This window comes from Lactuca virosa, chromosome 8 (genome assembly GCF_052849685.1).
Source record: "Lactuca virosa cultivar CGN04683 chromosome 8, Lactuca_virosa_CGN04683_v6, whole genome shotgun sequence".
Taxonomy (NCBI): Eukaryota; Viridiplantae; Streptophyta; class Magnoliopsida; order Asterales; family Asteraceae; genus Lactuca; species Lactuca virosa.
Window position 1 is genome coordinate 101,695,182 of NC_136433.1, and position 22,004 is coordinate 101,717,185.

Here is a 22,004-nt window from a genome sequence, read left to right on the forward strand (position 1 = left end):
AACAAATATGAAAACAACATCCTGTATCAAGGACCCAAGAACTAGCATGTGATGAGTTATTAGATTGAATAGTGTAAATACCTGCGAAGGAAGGTTTTATCTTTCCATCCTTGATGTCCTGCAAGTATTTAGGGCAGCTTAATTTCCAATGCCCTTTGTCGTGACAATAAAAACACTCTGCTTCTTTCGGATCAGATGATGGAGTAGCATAACCACCTTTTCCTTTGGACCCACTTGAAGAAGATCATGTTGGATTATGTGTCTAATTTTATAACTATTTCTTGAATGTACTTGACCCGATTGGCATGGTCCATTTGGGTTGCATGGCATTGCAACACTTGGATACTAAATGAGAGAAAGGACACTTATGGTTTATTAATATATTATAAGTTCTAATATATTAATAATATTATTTAATTAGTATTGATCAATAATTAATTTATAATTAATTTGATGATCAAAAGGAGACTAATTAAATATATGGGGTTGATTGCGTAAATCATCTATTCTTTTATAGTGGGCTAATGATCCATGGTTTACTGAATTGGGCTAAAACCCATAAGGTGCTCCATGGATAGTCCATGGAGGTTATAAACCCATGGATCATGGAATATGGAAAGCCATGTCAATTAGGGTTTACATGTTGTAACCCTACTTGTGACACAACTATAAAAGGACCCCATTACAAGCAAAATCGGCACTACTAAGAAGATAACTAGAGGGCTAGCCGATTTTGAGTGTTAGTGAACTTCTCTCAAGGTTATTACAAGAGTTGTGGTGTTGTGTGAGACATTTGAGGCATCACACTTGAGGTGCTAGGCTCAAAAGGTTCTCAAGGAATCCAAGCAACAAAAGGTATGTTCTTCTACTAGTGTTTTATGATTCAAGTACCTCATCACATGCTAGTTAGGAAGTAAACCTTGGAAAATTATTATTTGCATGTATCTTAGAGAAAACATAGATCCAAGGTTTCTAGGGTTGCATGTACACCATAAGAGTGTTAGAATGCTCAAAACCCATCAGTGGTATCAGAGCCTAGGCTTGTTTTCTTGATACTTGATGCAAACTTGTTTTTCAAAACCAAAATCTGCCCAGACTGGAAAACTCGACGAGTTCTGGCCAAAAACTCGCCGAGTTCATGAGTTAATACATGAACTCGATGAGTTCATTATAGAAGTCGACGAGTTTGTCTTCCAGTTTGCAGTTTTTCTAGTTTTGCTGCTGGAAATAGACTAGAGTCATTACCCTAAACTGTTTTGGACTTATAAAACGTGTTTTTGCTGAGGTAATGATTATGCTAATCCATTTACAATGGCTATTATCAAAATTTCAAGTTTTATATATGTTTATATGATTCTTGAAATTGTTGATATGAATGTTCATGAACTTATGAGTGTTAGTAGATCATAGGTATTTTTTGCAAATTGTTTGTTAGTTAATTCTTGATCATTATGTGTGTTAATGGAATCCATAATTTATCCTCAAGTTATGGATTTCCAAAAGTCACTCCTTTTAAAGTCCATTAAATAACACATAAGTTACATGAAAATGAAGAGTCTTCATTTTAATAAACTAATAACTCATAAGTTATGAAGTTGAAAATTTTTGAAAGTTACAAAACTTTCCCTCAAGTTTTGGAACATGTAAAATCACTTTAGACAACCTTAGTTCCAACCCCTACAATTTTAAAAGTTAAAATTCAACCCTTATACTTTATAATATTATAAGTTAATAATATATATATATATATATATATATATATATATATATATATATATATATATATATATATATATATATATATATATGCATAAGAACAAGTCGTTTTACCGTTGGTAGGCCTCATTTACGAAGTCGGTCTATAAGGGGAGTATAAGGTTGTTGCCTATAAAGTGGCAACTTAATGGGTGTCCACTCTCACCCACCGCTTCCTTGACTGGTGGAGGGTCGTTAGCCGAACGGGTAGGACAATAACTTTAATCCTCATTAAAAGTATGATGAATGTAAAGTAACTAAATGTTTTTATAAATTCCCAATCTTAGTTACTTTAGGAAAATGTGAATAAGGTGCTAACCCATGAAATTACACTTTGCAGTTTGCTTAAGTCGTTAGTGGAGAGTGTGTGGTTAACCGGCACACTAACCTGGACTTAACAAGGTATGAAAAGGGTGGCTTAAGGTTTATCATAGATCTGTGGAGCGCATGTGGTTAACCGACACATCGGTTGAGTGATAAACATTAAGAGTACCAAGTAATTTGCATGGTTACTACACACCTTGTTTTGTGATCCTGGGCATCCCAGTCACAAAACTTGAAGGGCACACTCGAGATTGAAAAGTTCAATGAATCTAAAAGAATCTAGGAGTTTCAAAACCAATTAAAACCTAATAATTTATTTCGTTTTTCATGGTGCAAATTGGTGAATCGCCATTCACCTACCTTCAAATATTTTATAGCTTGGATTACGGCAACCCTCTTCTAAGTTATAAAATATTGTGTTGGGTCCTAGCCTTAATATTACATTTGGGTGTCTTATTAAGGACTATCTTTATATCTAATCTAAATTTGTCTTTCTTCCTTTTCAGGATGTCTTCCAACAATGCTGCTTCTGGCTCAAACCCTACCGACTCCTTCTCTCTCATGAACCTTTGTAGGAGAGTCATCTTCGATGGATCCAACTTTATGGATTGGATCAGGAACATCAGGATGGTCACTCGGTATGCGGACAAGGAATATGTCATCGACAAGGATCTTAAGGAACTTGATGAGTCGTCTGCTACTCCTGAGGAGATCGCTGAATACTGGACTCATGAGAGAGATGCCACAAAACTGGCATGTATCATGTTGGCCACGATGACAGCCGAGCTCCAAAGGTCCTATGAGGACTATTGCCCTTCTGAGATGCATCAGGACTTGATGGACCGCTACCATCAGAATGCTCGTCAAGAGCGGTAGGAAATCATCTCCTCCATGATAACAACCCGGATGAAGGATGGTGAACCCATTACGGGCCACATGCAGAAAATGCAAAGGTATGTGGACCGTTTGCAGAAACTGAATGTGAAGTTCCCCGAGGAGTTGGCAATTGACATCATTTTGCAATCCTTACCTTCATGTTATGACCAATTCCGAATGACATACCACATGAACAAGGAGGAAGTTACACTCAGCAAACTTCAAGGACTCTTGAAGACCACCGAAAGTGGTCTTAAGGGTAAATCGCTTGTTACCACTCCTACTCCTACCGCGGCCCATGTCTTGGCAATCGGGCAAGGCAAAGGAAAGAAGAGGAAGAGCCCCTCGAAGGGTACCAAGGGAAAGTCCCTTGAAGGCTCCTCTTCAAGTGGAACCAAGAAAGGTTCTGTCACTCCTTCTGCTAACCCTAAAGAGGCTAAATGCTTCTATTGACATGAAAAGTCGCACTGGAAGCGAAACTGCCCAAAGTACCTGTAAGATGTTAAGGATGGGAAAGTGAAACTCAACCATGCATGTATTTACACTATATTGTCTAATAACTCACCCTATTCTAATTCTTGGGTCCTTAATACAGGTTGTGGTATTCACATATATGTTTTGATTTGTAGGGACTAAGAAGAAGTGAGAATGTGGAGCATGGGAAGATAAACTTAATCATGGGGAATAGGAAAGCTTCACCTGTCACCAAGATTGGAGTTTACTCTTTGTTTCTAAGTAGTGCGTTTACATTAGATTCGAATAAAATGTTGTTACTCGTCTGAAATGGCGAGGAATATTATTTCCTTTCATGGTTTGTACAAGGGTTTACCTTTTCGTTTGATTCTGAATGTGGTGTTATTAATGCTTTCTTTAATAATGTTCTTTATTTTAAAGCATTACCTTGTGATGGTGTGTATGAAACTGTGTCAGTTGTAGATAACCTACGAAATAATGTGTTGTGTATCGATTCTTCCACTAGCTTGGATAAAGCATCATTATGGCATTGTCGTCTTGGACATGTAAGCAAGAAACACATAGGCCAACTCCAAAAGGATGGAGTCTTGGAGTCATTTGACCTAAATTCGGATGATAGTTGTGAATCTTGTTTGCTTGAAAAAATGACAAAGTCACCCTTCACTGTACTTGTGCTAGGGGTGAAGGTTTGTTGTATCTTGTACACACAGATGTGTGTGGACCCTTCAGAACCGCCATAAGGGATGCTAACCGCTTCTATGTGACTTTTACTGATGATTATAGTAGATATGGATATGTCTACTTAATCAAGCAAAATTCAGAGACCTTTGAAAAGTTCAAAGAGTTTAAACAGGAAGTGGAGAATCAGCTGGGCAGGAACATTAAGATGCTTCGATCCGATCGAGGTGGTGAGTATCTTAGTACAAAGTTCCTTGACTATATTAAGGAATGTGGGATTGTCTCACAATTGACACCTCCCAGGACACCGCAGTTGAATGGTGTGGCTGAGAGGCGTAATCGGACCTTGTTGGACATGGTTCGTTCCATGATGAGTCGAGCTTTGCTACCAATCTCATTTTGGGGGTATGCCTTAGAGACTGCCACCCATATTATTAATCTAGTCCCTACCAAAAAGGTTGCCAAAACACCTCACGAGATGTGGACTGGAAAAGTTCCCAATCTGGACCACATCAAGATTTGGGGTTGCGAGGCTTTCGTAAGGCGCGAGACTCACGATAAGCTCAAACCTCGAAGTGAGAGGTGTAGTTTCATCGGCTACCCACAAAAATCCTTTGGTTACCTCTTCTACAGACCCAGTGATAATGTGGTCTTTGTAGCAAAGAGACGAGTCTTTCGCGAGAGAGAGTTCATAAGCCAAGGAAACAGTGGGAGGCAAATTGACCTTGAAGAAATTCAAGAGTCAAGTGGTGAAGGAACCTCAAACACTAGCAATCAACCTGAGGAGGAAACTCCTGTTTATCCAACTGACGAGTATTTACCTCTGAGTCGTTCCACGAGAGTTAGGAATGCACCTGAGCATTACCATGGTTTCCATATTACTGCGGAAGGTGATACACTTATCAGTGATAATACGCTGGTAAGTCTGGATGAACCTCACAGCTACTCGGAAGCCATGGCAGGCCCTGAGGCTGCCAAATGGAAAGAGGCTATGGACAGCGAGATACAGTCCATGTATGACAATCAAGTTTGGAACTTGGTTGACAATGTACCAGGTCGTAAGACAGTCGGGTGCAAATGGATCTTCAAGAAGAAGACCGACATGAATGATAATGTACACATTTATAAGGCGCGACTGGTTGCAAAGGGCTTTTCTCAAACTCCGGGAGTTGATTATGATGAGACATTTTCACTAGTAGCAAAGATTAAGTCTATTAGGGTTATGCTATCCATTGCTGCATTTCATGACTATGAAATATGGCAAATGGATGTCAAAACCGTTTTCCTTAATGGAAAGTTGGCTGAGGATGTTTACATGAGTCAGCCTGAGGGTTTTGTCAGCACAGAGTACCCTAATAGAGTGTGTAAGCTTGAGAAATTCATCTATGGATTGAAACAAGCACCTCGCAGATGGAATCTTTGTTTCGATGAAAATTTCAAAGAGTTTGGCTTTTCGAGGAGCGAAGATGAATTAATGTGTATATGTCAAGGCTAGTGGGAGTATATTTAGCTTTTTGGTACTGTATGTGGATGACATACTGTTGGGTATTTTATGTTGCGTCATGGGCTTAGTTTTGTATATCTGGATTGGGCCTGTCCATCCGTGATTATTAATTAGGGTTAAGCTATAAATAGTGCATGCATGTATGCCTTAGAAACGGTCGTGATTATTATTTTTATTGCTTTGTAACCCTAAACACCTCTACAGTCAAAGTTCTTAATCGAGCTGTTCTGAGGTGTTAAAGCTTAATCATTCGACATCAGTTAAACCATTCTTGTGTTCTTCATTACGTCATTTATTGTTATTCTGCTTAGCATCTATCGATCCTACTAGAACTTTGTTCTAACAATTGGTATCAGAGCAGGAGACTGTGTGATCAATACACATTCCTTCCGTTTGAAGAATTCTTTAGGGTTTCCGCTTTTATCGAATATAAAGAAGTCGTCTTCTGCTTGTTGACGGTAACTCTTGTGTTTGATAAAACCCTAATCTCAAGTTTATAGGTCTGATTATAGCAGTTCTAAGGAAAGGCTCACCATGTCTCACGACGATTCTCAATCTAATCCCATGAACATCTCCAACAGCATTGGATCCACTACAAGGGTTCCCATTCTCTACACTCAAGACTATGAAGTGTGGGCGCATCACTTTGAAGATTACATAGTTGGATCTGAACATAATGGTTATCTCATCTGGTAAGCTATCACGCTTGGGCCGTTTGTTCACTCTGGAACGAACAGGACAGTGAAGACTCAAAAAGAATATAATCAGCTTGTGGCGGACGTAGATAAGATGCCACAGGATGAAAAGGACAAGGTTCTATGTAATGTGAAAGCCATGAGAATGATCAGATTCACATTGCAATCTGACACTTTTCGGTTAGTTGGTTCATGCACGATGGCTAAAGAAATCTGGGATAGGTTAAAAGAACTCTACTCAACCGATGATGATCTAGAACACTCAATCCAAACCTTGTTGCTCTCATAATTTGGAGTTTTCGAATAGAAACCTGAAGAGAAACTGATACAAACCTTCGATCGCTTCAATCATCTCCTTAGCAAGATGATCAACCATGGTATTGAAAGAAAATTGATCGAGCAAAAAGTTACCTTCATGAATGGTTTAAGACCAGAATGGATGGCAGTGGTTTCAACAGTGAAAGCTCACAAACAATTTAAATCATACTCGCTAGCGAAGCTGGTGGGTATACTTAAATCCCATGAGAGTGTGGTAACCAAGGAGGCGAAGATAGTTTCGGGTGTGGGATCGTTGGCCCTTGTCTCAAAAGGCAAAAGTGTTGCAGAAGAAGAGGAGGATTCAAATATGTCTGAGTGTGACCTTACAGGCGAAGAATATGCAATGATGGTCACCAACCCAAAGAAGTTTGCACGAAAGAAGTTCCCTGTCAATAAGAACAGAAACTGGCAAGGAAGTTACACTTCTGAGAAGGTGAAAGAAGAAACGAAGAATACCTCTCAAAAGGATGACGAGAAGAAGGAAAGAAAGTTTGCAGGAGACTCTGGATTCGACTGCAATTACTATCATGGCAAGAACCACTTTGCCAAAGATTGCATGTTGAGGAAGATAGCTGAGAAAAGGGACGGTGAAGATGATGAGGCATATTACATGCGAAAGTTGGAAGAAATAAAGAAAAAGAAGGCAACTAATAGTTCTATGAATGCCTTGATTGTGCAGGAAACTGTGGATGAAGATGAGTTCAGTGGCGTTGAAGTCTGGTCAACCGATTCTGAGGATGAAGAAGTGAGAAAACCCACACATGGAAGAGCTTATGTGGCGAGAGAGACTGGTTCGGCTGGAAAATGTTTGATGGTTACAACTAGAAGACCAACCGAAGGTGAGCTTAAGGAGCTGAAGCTGACTGAGGACAAGTGCTTTGCAGCCAAGCCCGTGAGTGAGAAGATCAACGACTGTGATCGGCTGATCAAAAAGGTTATAAGTGACGAGCAGTTCGATGACGAATGGTACATAGACAGTGGCTGCTCGCGTCACATGACAGGAAGGAGGGAAGACTTGAGGGAGTTTTGGTCCCTTAAGGATGGTGGATGTGTGAAGTATGGAAATAATTCATTTGGCACAATCAAAGGATATGGAATGATAACCAACAGAGACTTCACAATTCAAAAAGTGGCTTATGTGGAACGGTTGCAGCACAACCTCATCAGCGTATCTCAATTGGTTGTGGGAACCGGTTTGAAAGTTTCATTCGATGATGAGGGATCAGAAATAGTTGAGAAGCAATCCAAAAGAGTTCTGTTGAAGTTTGAACGCAAGGGAGAGATGTATCCTTTAAATCTCAACCCAATTCGAGGAAAACCAGCAATATGCCTGCTGTCAAAGGCGAACTCTGATGAAAACTGGTTATGGCATCGACGCCTATCGCACCTGAACTTCAAAGACATTAATAAGTTGGTGCTTGGTGATCATGTTCGAGGCCTTCCTCTTCTCAAGTTTGATAAGGAACATTTATGTGCAGCGTGCGAGATGGGCAAACAAAGCAGAAAGAGCCATCCTACACGTATCAATACAAAGATTGTTGAAGCTCTTGAACTTCTGCATATTGACTTATGTGGACCTTCGGATATCGAAAGCTTCGGTGGTAGTAAGTTCATTCTTGTCATAGTAGATGATTTTTCACGCTTCACCTGGGTTTTCTTTCTTAAACAGAAATCATACGCGACTCCCAAGTTGAAGGCGTTTATCAAGCAAGTGGAACTGCAGCTGCGAAAGCTGGTGAGGAATATTAGAAGCGACAATGGGCTTGAATTCAAGAATAAAGATTTTGAGGATTTTCTGGCTGAAAACGGGATATCTCATAACTTCTCGGCCCCCTATACACAACAACAGAATGGAATTGTTGAAAGACAAAACCGTTCCTTGTGTGAGGCAGCCCGAACCATGCTAAGCTTCGCTTCTCTTCAGCTATACTTCTGGGCCGATGTAGTTGCAACCGCGTGCTATACTCAGAACCGTTCCTTACTTAACAAGCGATTCTCCATCACTCCGTATGAGATTCTGAACAATCGAAAACCCAACGTTAAGTTTTTCCATGTGGTCGGTTCAAGGTGCTTCATTTTCAAATCCAAAGAGAACCGAAACAAGTTTGACGTCAAAGCCGATGAAGGAATTTTTCTTGGTTATTCACTCACTTCAAAGGCATACAGGGTTTTGAATAAATGCTCCAAACGTATTGAAGAAACATACTATGTAACCTTTGATGACAACTACATGAAGAAAGTTCAAAGAAGCGAAAGTACCTTGGGGGAAATATTTCCTGAATCAGGACAAGTCTCGGTTCCTATTTCCAACTTGTTTGAAGAGTACATAAGGCTATTTGATGAACCAGAAAAGGATGTACACTCAGAGGCGAAAGCAGCAGACAACAAAATCGACAATCTGAAAAAGATCATTGATGAAGCTGCAAAAGAAATGGAAAATGAACCTCCTAAACCGACTGGTGGTCAACCCTCAACTGACCCTCCAAACAACAGCTCAACGTTCAAGGGGGAGGGTTCATCTGTACCAAAAACAACTGATAGTCCAGTCGAGGGGGAGAATCCAACTCCAATCCCAACCAATGATAGTCCAATCGAGGGGGAGAATCCAACTCCAACAGAGGAGGAGAATCCTGAACCTGACAAGGGTTACGCTTCGCCTTTTGAGGGGGAGAATGAGAATACAAATGACGAAGGTGATCAATCAGAACTTGAAGAAGAGGTAAATGCAGAGTTGGATCCTGCCTATGACCCTAATTACCCTCCTCTAACGAAATGGACTAAGGATCATCCCAAAGCACAAATTACTGGTGAATCATCTGAGCGAGTTCTCACACGTTCTCAATTGAAAGCGAAACAAACTGCATTATTCTCTAATGTTGAATTTTGTATGTTTAATTCGTTTGTCTCCAAAATCGAACCGAAGACGGTTAATGCTGCACTTGATCACGCTGATTGGGTACAAGCAATGCAAGATGAACTCCATGAGTTTGAACATAATCGAGTTTAACGGTTGATTCCCACTCCAAAGGATGCTTCAGTGGTCGACTTAAAACTGGTCTTCAGGAATAAGTTGGATAAAGAGGGTAACGTCATACGCAATAAGGCTCGGTTGGTGGTGAAGGGATATTGCCAAGAAGAGGGGATTGACTATGAGGAGACCTTCGCTCCTGTAGCAAGGTTGGAATCAGTTAGAATCTTTCTGGCATATGCTGCTCATAAAAACTTCGAAGTTTTCCAAATGGACGTGAAATGTGCTTTCTTAAATGGAGAACTAGAAGAAACGGTGTATGTTGAGCAACCACCTGGGTTCGTGAACGAGAAATACCCTGATCATTGCTATGTGTTGGATAAAGTTGTATATGGTCTGAAGCAAGCACCAAGGGCCTGGTATGAAACTTTAACTCGCTTTCTTAAAATGTCAAAATTCAAGCAAGGTTTGGTTAAACCAACCTTCTTCCGAAAGAAAGAAGGCGAACATCTAATGATAGTTCAGATTTATGTCGATGACATCATCTTCGGCTCCACGAATCCTAGCTTAACGGCTGAATTTAGGAAGTTGATGGAGACTAAATTTGAAATGAGCGCAATGGGTCCGATTAATTTTTTCCGTGGTTTGAATATAAGACAGGGTCCAGAAGGAATTTTTATCAACCAGGAGGCCTACACGAAGAACTTGCTGGCGAAATTCGGTATGACGGGAGATTCGAAGGTAAAGGTTCCCATGGCGTTTGGCACAAAGTTAACACCATCTCAGGAAAAACCTGTCGTTGACGTAACACTCTATCGTCAAATGATAGGGTCTCTTATGTATCTAACAGCTAGTAGACCATACATTATGATTTCTGTTTGTTATTGTGCCAGGTTTCAAGCAAATCTAAGAGAACCTCACATGGTGGCAGTGAAAAATAATTTCCGTTATCTGAAGCGAACCTCTTCTCTCGGTCTTTGGTACCCTGCTATATCCGGATTCTTTGTTCAAGCCTTTTCTGACGCCGATCTTGGAGGATGCGGTCTGGACCGAAAGAGCACAACTGGAGGATGCCAATTCCTTGATGGTAAACTTGTAAGTTGGCAGTCCAAGAAGAAAACCTGTGTGTCTCTTTCAACAGCCGAAGCTGAGTACATAGCTGCAGCATCCTGCACCTCACAAGTGATATGGATATAAAGCCAACTAAGAGACTACAGACTGAGTATGAAGAAAATACCTCTCTATTGTGACTCAGAAAGTGCGATAAGAATATGTCACAATCCAGTGCAACACTCAAAGACAAAGCATATTGCACTAAGATACCATTTCATCAAGGACTATGTAGAAGATGGGAATGTGGAAGTACATTTCGTTCGGTCCTCTGATCAACTGGCTGACATCTTCACTAAAGTCTTACCAGAAGCAAGCTTCAATAAAATTTTACAAGGTTTGGGAATGATGGAAGCAGAGTCGGTACCGAACCCTCAAACCTCTCTAAAATTTTAGACAAGCGAAATAGAGAGAACGCTCGGTCTATTTCGGTTCCGGATTTTTCAGGAACTGAAATGAACCGAACGCTCGGTCTATTTCGGTTCCGGATTTTTCGGGAACCGAAATGAACCGAACGCTCGGTCTATTTCGGCTCCGGAATTTTAGGGAACCGAAATGAACCGAACGCTCGACTTATTTTGCTTCATTCTTTTAAGGTTTGGTTTCGGCTGTATAGTTTGTAAACTCATTTTTAAATCTTTTTCTTGTCCTATTTTCTCTTTTATTTTTGTTCCAAGAGTGTTTAGTATTAATTTCATTTTGTTTATTTTTCTGTTTTCATTATTTTTCAAAAACTTCAAAAATACAAAAATATTTTTTCTGCTTTTATTATTTTTCAGAAAATTCAAAATTCCAAAAGATTTTATCTTTTATTTTTTCTCTTAATTATTTTTTTTTGTTTTGTTGTGTTTGTTTTGTTTGTGTGGTTTGTTTGTTTGCTTATTCTCTTTGCTAGGTACCAAGTACATCATTGCAACATAAATTGGAGGTAGGGCAGGTATGATTATTTTGATATGAACTAGTAAAGTGTCCCTAGAAGCATGCTGCTGCATGTAGACCTAAGCCTCTAAGACTAGGAGCAAGGCCTTAATGATTCGATCTATACCTCTTGTTTCTTCCCAATCAGGCTGATAAATCCACTCAAGTCATGAGCTACCTTACTCTTCTCAAATGAGTTAAGAGTTTTCTGCTTTGTCACGTTTAAATAGCAGAGGTACTTTCGGTTCATAAACCACCTCTTTTACATTCTCCATCAACTTTCTCAGATATTACCACTGAGGTTTATGGTTACACAAAATCTGTGTTTATGATCTTAGATGTGTATACCACGTGCTAAGTGAGACCCAAAATCCAATACCAATAATGAATTGACGGTGAATATTAATATTCAAGATCTCACTTGTTACCTAACGAAATCTCATTTTATTTTTTGAGTGGTCTTTTATGAAATTGTCTAACACTAAGGCATTTCTTCCCAAAAAGATCCAGTTTGTTTTTTGTTTTGAGATTTTTATAACATCTTTAGTCACAACAAATTATATCCAACCTACTTGTTCAATAGACCACATCGGTCTCACAAGTACTTCATCCAACGTTCCGTCTTATGTTAAGAATCGATGTTCGGTTGAAGAAAAGCCACCCTTTAAACTATTATTTAAAAGAAGCCTTTCGATGTTTCTTTACAAACACTCGATCGTATTTTCTCGGGGAACCACGCAAGCACTTTAAGTTTATCTTGACTTTGAAGGAAGAGATTCTTGCCCGAAATCATCTGCTTTATGTCTTATTAAAGACATCACTCACATCTTATACACATTTTGCTTTATTTCTTTATTTTTGGCACACTCTTACACGGAAATACTTTATGATTTTCCAAAATTCTGGTTGATGTTCCTTATGGCTCGTTTAAAGTTTCTTTTAGGCGAAAGTGAATTTGAAAAGACGATATGTGGATAAGATTTTGGACGTGTGAATTTGAACAGTTCCTAAACCCACGCTTGATGACGTCTATCTGGGGTAACCAACCTGTCACATCGCGCTTTTTCAGGCGACGTTTCAGTGATCGTATTATCATCACGAAGATACTTTCTCTCTCCTGACAACGGTATATAAAGGGTTTCTCGCACCAAATGTACCTTCTTACCTTCTTCAAACTCTCTCAAATACACAAGGCGATCTGCAACTGTTCATCTTCATCCTTATATCAACAATGGCGGAATCATCATCTGTTCAAGATCAAACTGCTTCATCATCATTGCTTGTGATCAAACCTAATCAGAACTTGATCATTCAACTGAACCCCTTTTTGTATGATTCGTACATGCTCCACGTTGTTGAATGTCTCAAGTACTCTCCTCTTGTTATCGCACTCACGCAGGTGGAATCTGTTCCAATGTCTCTGCTATCACATGTGTATTCTACTGTGTCTTACGACAAGAACAAGGAGATGATCTATTTTCAAATCTTCTCTCACAAGGCATCAATTTCGAAAGGGCGATTATGTTCCCTGTTAAAGCTTGTCGTCGATGCTTCTGTTATCTCTCCTAATTTCGTCACCACAACCCAGCTGTTTACAATGCTTTATGAGATGGGGTACACTGATGTTCTTACCATAGTGACGATGTTTAAGAAATCGTGTTTGCCGCCGCAATGGAATGGGTTACTTACTCTTATCAACAAGGGTTTAGCGGAGAGGGTTGTTGGGTCAGATGGTACCAGTAAGGGTTTTCTGACCATTCTCTATGGCTTCTACAATGGCATTAACCTCGATTATGAGTCGATTATTTGGTCGCAACTGGTGCAAAGTCTCAACACATCGACGAGACATCCAAAGATTTCTTGTGGTCGTTTCTGGACCATCGTCACCCGAAGGGCCATTGACACTTTACAGATTCCAGTCATGAAGGATGCATTGGTCTCCTCTGTGGCTACTTTTCATTCGAAAAAGATCATCTTCTCAGATGCCACCAAGTTCTCTCACAATGGTTCAATACCTCAAACAATGTACAGGTGTGTGTCAAGCGAAAGTAAAGTGATGGCTGACTACCGAAAGCTTACTCCCAAAGGACCAAGAGAACTGACTCCTGAACAGCAAGCTGCTTTAGATGCTGTGGAGAAGCCAGCCAAGCGAGGAAAAAGGGCAGATACCAAGAAAGTGGCAACCGAAGGTCCTTCGTCTAAGCCTGTCAAGTCTAAAAAGCAAAAGGCTGAAAAGGCTGATTCTTTGGCTCCAAAGAAAGTTAAGAAGATGGCAAGAAAATCTAAAAGTCCCTCTCCTTCAATATCAGAACATGATGAGGAGCGATCGGCAGATGAGGAAGAAGAAGTTCAGCATCATGGTTCACCAAGAGGTAATACACCTCCTCGTTCTCCAACTCCTACTGAACAACTTCATAACAAGATTCCAACTCCTCCTCCATCTCCACCGAAAAATATTGTTCCAGTTTCGGTTGCTCCCATTCCACCACCTCCTACGTCTCAAACCACCACTTCTGTGCCACCACCACCACCAGTTAGTACCATACCAATCTCTACCACTCCTTTACCACCTCCTATCTTTTCACAAGCAACTACCACCACTACAACCGAACCTCCTGTTACATCCAAACCTCTTTCACCCTCACCCTCAACTGATTCTGGTGATACTCTCGGTGGTGACAATTTTGAGTTTGACTCAAACTATTATAGTCCTTATCGAATTCCCACTGATGAAGATGAAGATGCTCCTGTCACCAGACAACAAGTGCAGAATCTAGATGAAAAGCTTGATCAATTGCTTACCTCTACTAAGACGTATAACTATGTTGTGCTCAAGGCTTTTCTGGACACCGCTTTTGAGCAGTATACAGGGGCCATTGACATATCAACGAAGGCAGTGGAAGCATCAACATCTTCTTGCCAAAAGGCTACAACTGAAGTTGCAGAACTTATTCACAGTTCCAAGATTTTTCTTGAATCCCTCAAGGGTCATGCTGATTCGAATGCAGCTAAAGTGAACGCTTCAGTTGACTCTCTATCAAAGTCCCTTCAAGAGGAGCAAGCCAAATTCGAGCATGTTCGTTCTTCAATTCAAGCTGAAAACACTTCTCTTCTTAGCTCAGTGAATTCTCGTCTTGAAACACTCCATGCTGATTTAGCAAAGGAGAGCGCATTACGGGAGGAACTTGCTCGTCAAACCTCTACCATTGAAGTCCAGAAGGTTCAATTGGCTCAAGCTGAGCGGGAGATTTCATTGTTGAAGACTGAGCGTGCTGTTTTCCAGAGTTGTGCTGGTGATGTTCAGAATATGCTGAACAATGTTCTTAGTGCTCATGATCCAATTCTTACGCTGACCAACATGACTCACCTGACTTCCAAGATTCTTCCTGCCCTTGCACTTTTACATGAAATGAAGGGTGTTTCGGAGCGATTCGTACCTCCAAAACAAGGGGGAAAAGGTGTTCAGACAACTCAACCGAAAGTCACTGTCAAAAAAGAACCGAAGGGTAATGAAGCTTCAGGTTCTGGTAATCAAGATAAGAAGAAGGGACTTGCTGATGATAGTGATGAAGAAGAAACAATTGCCGATGCCCTGAAATGGAAGAAAAGGGATAAGGAGTTGGATGAAACCCTTCGGGTTGCAAAGGAAGCAGAAGAGAGGGAGCGAAAGAACTAGGAAGATCAAGATGCCTTAATTTGCAAAAAGGCCTTGTTTCCTCCTTGGACTAGGGAAACGCTTATCAAAGAAGCGATAAAGTTTCCAAGCGTGTACTGGCTGGAACCTGTAGCTTCGTTTGATTGTGAGAATTCGAGGGACTCACAGTTTGATATGCCTATAACACGAAAGGCATTTACTTTTCACTGCTTTGATTCAATTGTTCAAGTTCCCTCACCTCACCCTCAAGTTGATCGTGAACTTATCGATTTTTATCTCAAGTTCGGTCAGCCTCAGTACCTGACTTGGAGTGCACAAAAGATTATAACAGTCAAGGTGCTGAAACCTTCGCCTGCAAGGAAGTTTGTTAATGTCAATTTCAAAATAACCCAAGGTTCAGACAACTCGGTTTCTGTTATTTCCCTGGAAGATCTTCCTAACTTGAATCCTCATGATTGGATCTTGTTGTTCAACATATTTCTCACTAATGCGAAGGAGTATGAGCCGATCCTAGATCATCTGAAGAGGATGTTGGCTTCCTATATCCATGAAGTTGCTGCAATGGATCAGGAGATTGCTAAAGTTTTGAAGAAGAAACCAACTGTCAAGCCAACTACAAAACCTGGAGATGTGAACAAGATGAATATGGGTCAAATTGATTCTACACATCTCACAGTGATGTTCACAAGAGGCGAAGCTAACAGATTTCTTTTCGCTCTTGTTGATAAGCATTTGTTCTCAACTGACTGCTTGGAGCATATAATCAATATTATCCATCGATGCAAGCAAAACACTAAGTCAAACAAGAAGAACTTCACGAACATGCTTCGGTGGTATATCACTTTTCGTCATACTCTACTGGCCATTATACCGAAGGTGTTCAAGACTGTCAAGAAGTCTTCTATAGCTCAACCGAACTGAGCTCTCGGCTCCATTGACGCAAAGGGGGAGATTGTTGGGTATTTTATGTTGCGTCATGGGCTTAGTTTTGTATATCCGAATTGGGCCTGTCCATCTGTTATTATTAATTAGGGTTAAGTTATAAATAGTGCATGCATGTATGCCTTAGAAATGGTCGTCATTATTATTATTCTTGCTTTATAACCCAAAACACCTCTACAGTCAAAGTTCTTAATCGAGCTCTTCTGAGGTGTTAAAGCTTAATCATTCGACATCAGTTAAACCATTCTTGTGTTCTTCATTACGTCATTTATTGTTTTTCTGCTTAGAATCTATCGATCCTACTAGAACTTTGTTCTAACACATACTACTCATAGGAAATGACATCCCAACTCTGCAGGAAGTTAAGTCCTGGCTTGGGAAGTGTTTCGCTATGAAGGACCTTGGAGAAGCTGTCTATATCCTAGGGATAAGGATTTTGAGAGACACGAGTAAGAGACTAATTTGACTTAGTCAGAGTACCTACTTGGATAAGGTGCTGAGTAGGTTCAACATGCAGAATTCCAAGAAAGGAGAGTTACCGATCCAGAGTAACGCTAGATTGAGTAAGACTCAGAGCCCGAGTACAGAGGCTGAGATAGCAGAGATAGGTTGAGTATCGTATGCTCCGCTGTAGGCTCGATCATGTATGCTATGACTTGTACTCATCCTGACGTGGCCTTTGCATTGAGCATGGTCAGCAGATATCAGGGGAACCCTGACAATGCTCACTGGACTGTGGTAAAGAACATTATCAAGTACCTGCGGAGGACTAAGGACTGGGTCCTTACCCTCGGTGGGAGTGATGACTTGAGAGTAGTAGGGTATAGTGATGCTAGCTTTCAGACAGATAGGGATAATTTCCGCTCTCAGCCAGGCTGGGTCTTTACCTTAAACGGAGGAGCAATTACTTGGAAAAGTTCCAAGCAGGAGACAGTGGCTGATTCAACTTGCGAATCTGAGTATATAGCGGAAAGCGAGGCAGCAAAAGAGGCTATATAGATAAAGAACTTCATTGGAGGCCTTGGAGTTGTACCATCTATAAAGGAGCCTATGGAGATTTTTTGTGACAGTGAAAGTGCAGTTGCCTTAGCCAAGGAACCAAGGGATCACGGAAGATCCAGACACATCGACAGAAAATACCATTTCATTAGACATCGAATAGAAGAAGGACTCCTCGTGGCAAAAAGGGTATCATCGGATGAGAACCCACCAGATCCTCTCATGAAGGGACTGAGTAGGGTTAAGCTTCTTCAGCATGCGAGGCGCATAGGGCTAAAGGATGATATTAGTTTTGGAAATTAGATAGCTTTGAAATTTGTAAAGTGTAATTGACATTTAATGATAAATAAAAGTTGTTGTTTACTTATAAGTAAAGTGTTGCTATCTTCTGTCAATTGTTTAATATCATTTCATTTTGCATGTTTTAACTTCCAGAATAATTATGTTATGGTATATCATATTATTCAAACTCTCCATAGTTGGTCATATGTTAGAAGTAGATATGAATCAAGACTGTCATGAGTTGGCTTGTAGATGTCTAAGATGTTGGACATAGCAAGAGGTGCTCCAACACTCATGAATGCTCAGAAGTTCTGAGTGTTTGATTCAACCCACGCTCACTTGTATCACTTCATGGAATTTATCTCGAGTGATCGTGAGACGGTAATATCATATAAGTCTTCAAACCTAGAGATATGAGTTGTTGACTATGAGTTGGTTATACATTGATTGTACGAAAACGCATTGGTAACTCGATGTTATAAAATGTGCCTTTGTGTATAATTCAACAAGTAGTAGAACAAGCATATGAGTCGAAGTTTATTTGTTCCTTCTTACATTAGAAGCGATATTTGGGCCCCTCGATGATTTTGTTTTGACCTATGTATCGGGCCCAGTCAGAACTAAATTGATGTGTTCAATTAAGTTCTATGTAAAACAAATCAGAAATCGGTAAACCAACTGCTGGACAATAAGTACGACATTGTTCCATGTATTTTTCCGACTGATATCTAGAACAGAGGATTATATGATCACTTGTCTTAAATGACGTATCATCAGCATCTCAGTTCCACGAGACCTTGAAGAGCTACGATTGTTGATCGGTTCATGAAGTCATTCTTGCAGTTATAGTTATTAGACTTATCCAATTGGGAGACTGTTGGATTAGGTGTCTAAGTTCATAACTATTTTTGGAATGTACTTGACCCGGTTGGCATGGTCCATTTGGGTTGCATGGCATTGCAACACTTGGATAGACTAAATAAGAGAAAGGACACTTATGGTTTATTAATATATTATAAGTTCTAATATATTAATAATATTATTTAATTAGTATTGATAAAGAATTAATTTAGAATTAATTTGGTGATTAAAAGGAGACTAATAAAAGATATGGGGTTGATTGCATAAATCATCTATTCTTTTATAGTGGGCTAATGATCCATGGTTTATTGAATTGGGATAAAACCCATAAGGTGATACATGGATAGTCCATGGAGGTTATAAACCCATGGATCATGGAATATGGAAAGCCATGTCAAATAGGGTTTACATGTTGTAACCCTACTTGTGACACAACTATAAAAGGACCCCATGACTAGCAAAATCGGCACAAATAAGAAGAGAACTAGAGGGCTAGCCGATTTTGAGTGTTAGTGAACTTCTCTCAAGGTTATTCCAAGAGTTGTGGTGTTGTGTGAGACATTTGAGGCATCACACTTGAGGCGCTAGTCTCACAAGGTTCTCAAGGAATCCAAGCAACAAAAGGTATGTTCTTCTACTAGTGTTTTATGATTCAAGTACCTCATAACATGCTAGTTAGGAAGTAAACCTTGGAAAATTATTATTTGCATGTATCTTAGAGAAAACATAGATCCAAGGTTTCTAGGGTTGCATGTACACCATAGGAGTGTTAGAATGTGCAAAACCCATCAGATCCATCATGAGACTTTCCTTTGTGATTCTTAGAGGGAGCTGTCCTCTTTTCCCCCTTCCCATGTCCAATAGCTAGGATTGGGGCAGTAGCAATAGGAGTGGATACGATAGCTTTGTCTTTGAGTCCACTTTCAGCAGTTCTTAATAGACCTTGAAGTTTGCTAAAGGTGATGATATGGGCTTATTTAGTCATAGAAATCATTCATTACCTTATTAATTATTGTTGATTTTATATCATTTTATGGACAAAAGGTACTTAATTAGCTTAATATTTCAATTTCAGCAATAAAAGACATGCTCGGGTGAAAAAGGAAGAGGATTGAGTGATTGGAAGCTTAGAGATTGAAGACTGAAGAAAGAAGGATGTTATTGGACAGCTTGACCCCTCGTCAGGGTTTTTTTTTCCATCTCTCATGAACCGTAACTCCGATTGACGAGATTCAAAATGTTCTGAAAACTAGACGCAATTTTGGATGACTTTCGTGTTTTGAGAAAATGTTGATTCCAAGAGAACTCGACGATTTAACCCAAAACTCGACGAGTTGGTCAGAATGTTCCCGATTCGAAGATGCCTTGTCGTACACGCTGTATACGCGGATTATCGAAAAAAATCGACGAGTTGGTGGTGAAAACTCGTCGATTTGGCCCTGTTTTCAGAATTTATATATAGAAATGCTTGTCATTCGAACCCTAACACTTTCTGGAGGCTAGCTGCGATTATTGAAGACTAGAAGGGTTCTTGAAGCTTCAGTTTTCGAGATTGCAACATAAGAGACAATTTAGAAGAGAATCAAAGGCAAATAATCATTCTTCTTTTCTTAATCTTTGTTTTGAACCATGTTTGATTCATTAGATTTTGATTTTAGGTTATTACTTGCTGTAGATATGAGCTAAAAGCTTTTTACTTCTGTTTGGATGAGATAATCTTATGAACATGGTTTGATTGAGTGGTTGGATTAATATTAATTTGGTTATTTATCTTGTTAAGCTTGTTAAAGATCCTCATGTATTGATGATAAATATTTTCTGTTAATAAGTGAGTTATTAAGTTGTATGAACATCTTCTTGATTACTTGATTCATATAATTTTGAGAATACAAGATTGTATGCCTAGGAATAGTGAACATGAAACTAGGGTTAACTAGAAAATATGTAAATCAATGTGTGAGCATGTGTGATGAACAACCACATATGAGTTGATTGAATTGAACAAATTTGATTAGCTATTATTACAAGTCTTACTTGATACGAACTGAACACTAGGAAACTTATTAGTTTAATCAACTGGCCACTGTTTGAATTAACTTGTCTACTAAAGGATTGGTAATAGTGAACATGAACCCAATCATATTAGGAATCGGTAACCATTGACATATTTATCCATTGCACTTTCCACGAAATCAACCATAGGAATAAGTGAATCAAATCTGAACAGAAGTCTCTTTTATCATTGAATCTAGTTGTCCTTTCTTGTTCTTCTTAATTGTTAACTGTATTTTGTTTGAGTGTTAATTGATTGTTTAAGTTTCTAGTCTTGCAAAACTAGAGAAACCCCCTTTTATATTGTTTTATTTAGATAATATTAGCATTTATTTTAATTGTTTACCGTTCCCTGTGTTCGCTACCCTACTTACTTGAACTAAACTACTAATCGATAGGTACACTGCCTTTTGTGTGTTTGTTTTTTTTGTGTTTAAGTTAGTAGGATTAAAACTAGTATGTTTCACACACATCAAGTTTTTGGCGCCGTTGCCGGGGAACGGTTCTAAAATTTATTTTAATTGCTAGTATTATCGATCCTTTGTGTGAGATTTATCTCATATAAAGTTACGAGTTTTTTTTTGTTTTAATATTTGTTATGTATTTTCCAAATCTCGATGCTTTTGATGCTTTTCTTGAGGAAGTAGTACAGGAAATTGAGCAAGAAGATGAGGAATATGACTCAGATGATGATTTGAAAGAATTTGGAATATGTTTAGATAACATCTTGCCTAATAAACAAGAGCAATTTGAGTTACAAGAGCTAGAGTTAAAAGATGAAGAATTTAATCCAAAAAGAGATTTGGAGGAGCTGGAAAGATTGCTAGCAGAAGGGTCAGATGAAGAACAAGAACAAGTTGAGTTGCAGGAACCAAGCCGTGGTTTGACCATTACCACGACGTGGCCCCCTATTTTCCCAGATTGTGTTTCCAAGCATGGGGTGACCACTCCAACTTTGGAGAAAGTTCTGAAGCGCGATCCATTTCTGATTAGTATCCAACCGGTCCCAACCCTTATCAAGATTATTGGGTTTTATATATTCAAGCTCGTTTGGCCAATTTTAGAAGCAAAGAGCCAAATTTTACAAATTGGTCCACCAAAGAAGATATTCAATGAAACGGATGGACTGGCATTGAGTTTATTGGAAGTTTATTAAGTTGAGAGTCCAGCTAGAGACTCGCACAAAAAGAAGCGCTTGCGGGAGGCAACCCGTCATTAGAGTTTGCTTTTCTTTTTCTTTCTAAACTTCTAGTATTTAGGGATAATTTAGGATTTTTATTTTGATGTTTTTTTATTACTTGGTATTTGTTTTTGATCTTTTCAGAATATAGGGTGAGGGATAGAATGAACGAATAAAGCGTGAGGAATAAAACATGAGATCGAGTCTAAAATGAGAAGAATGGGAGAATTGAGTCTAATTACGAATCTCCTCAAACCCCAGAAACGAACCTGAAGCAGGAGATAATTTTTTTCACTCAGTGAAGAAAACTCGTCGAGTTCCATTCAGATACTCGACGAGTCCATTTGGAAAAACCCGACTGTTGCCAGCTTTAACGACTCAACTCACCGAGTTCCCTCTAGACTCGACTAGTT

At 39.4% G+C, this 22,004-nt stretch overlaps 1 pseudogene; it reads left to right on the forward strand.

Annotated features, from left to right (window-relative positions):
• The first annotated feature begins 8,051 nt into the window (after positions 1–8,051).
• LOC145130683 (uncharacterized) lies at positions 8,052–21,747 on the forward strand (annotated as a pseudogene).
• Positions 21,748–22,004: the final 257 nt, after the last annotated feature.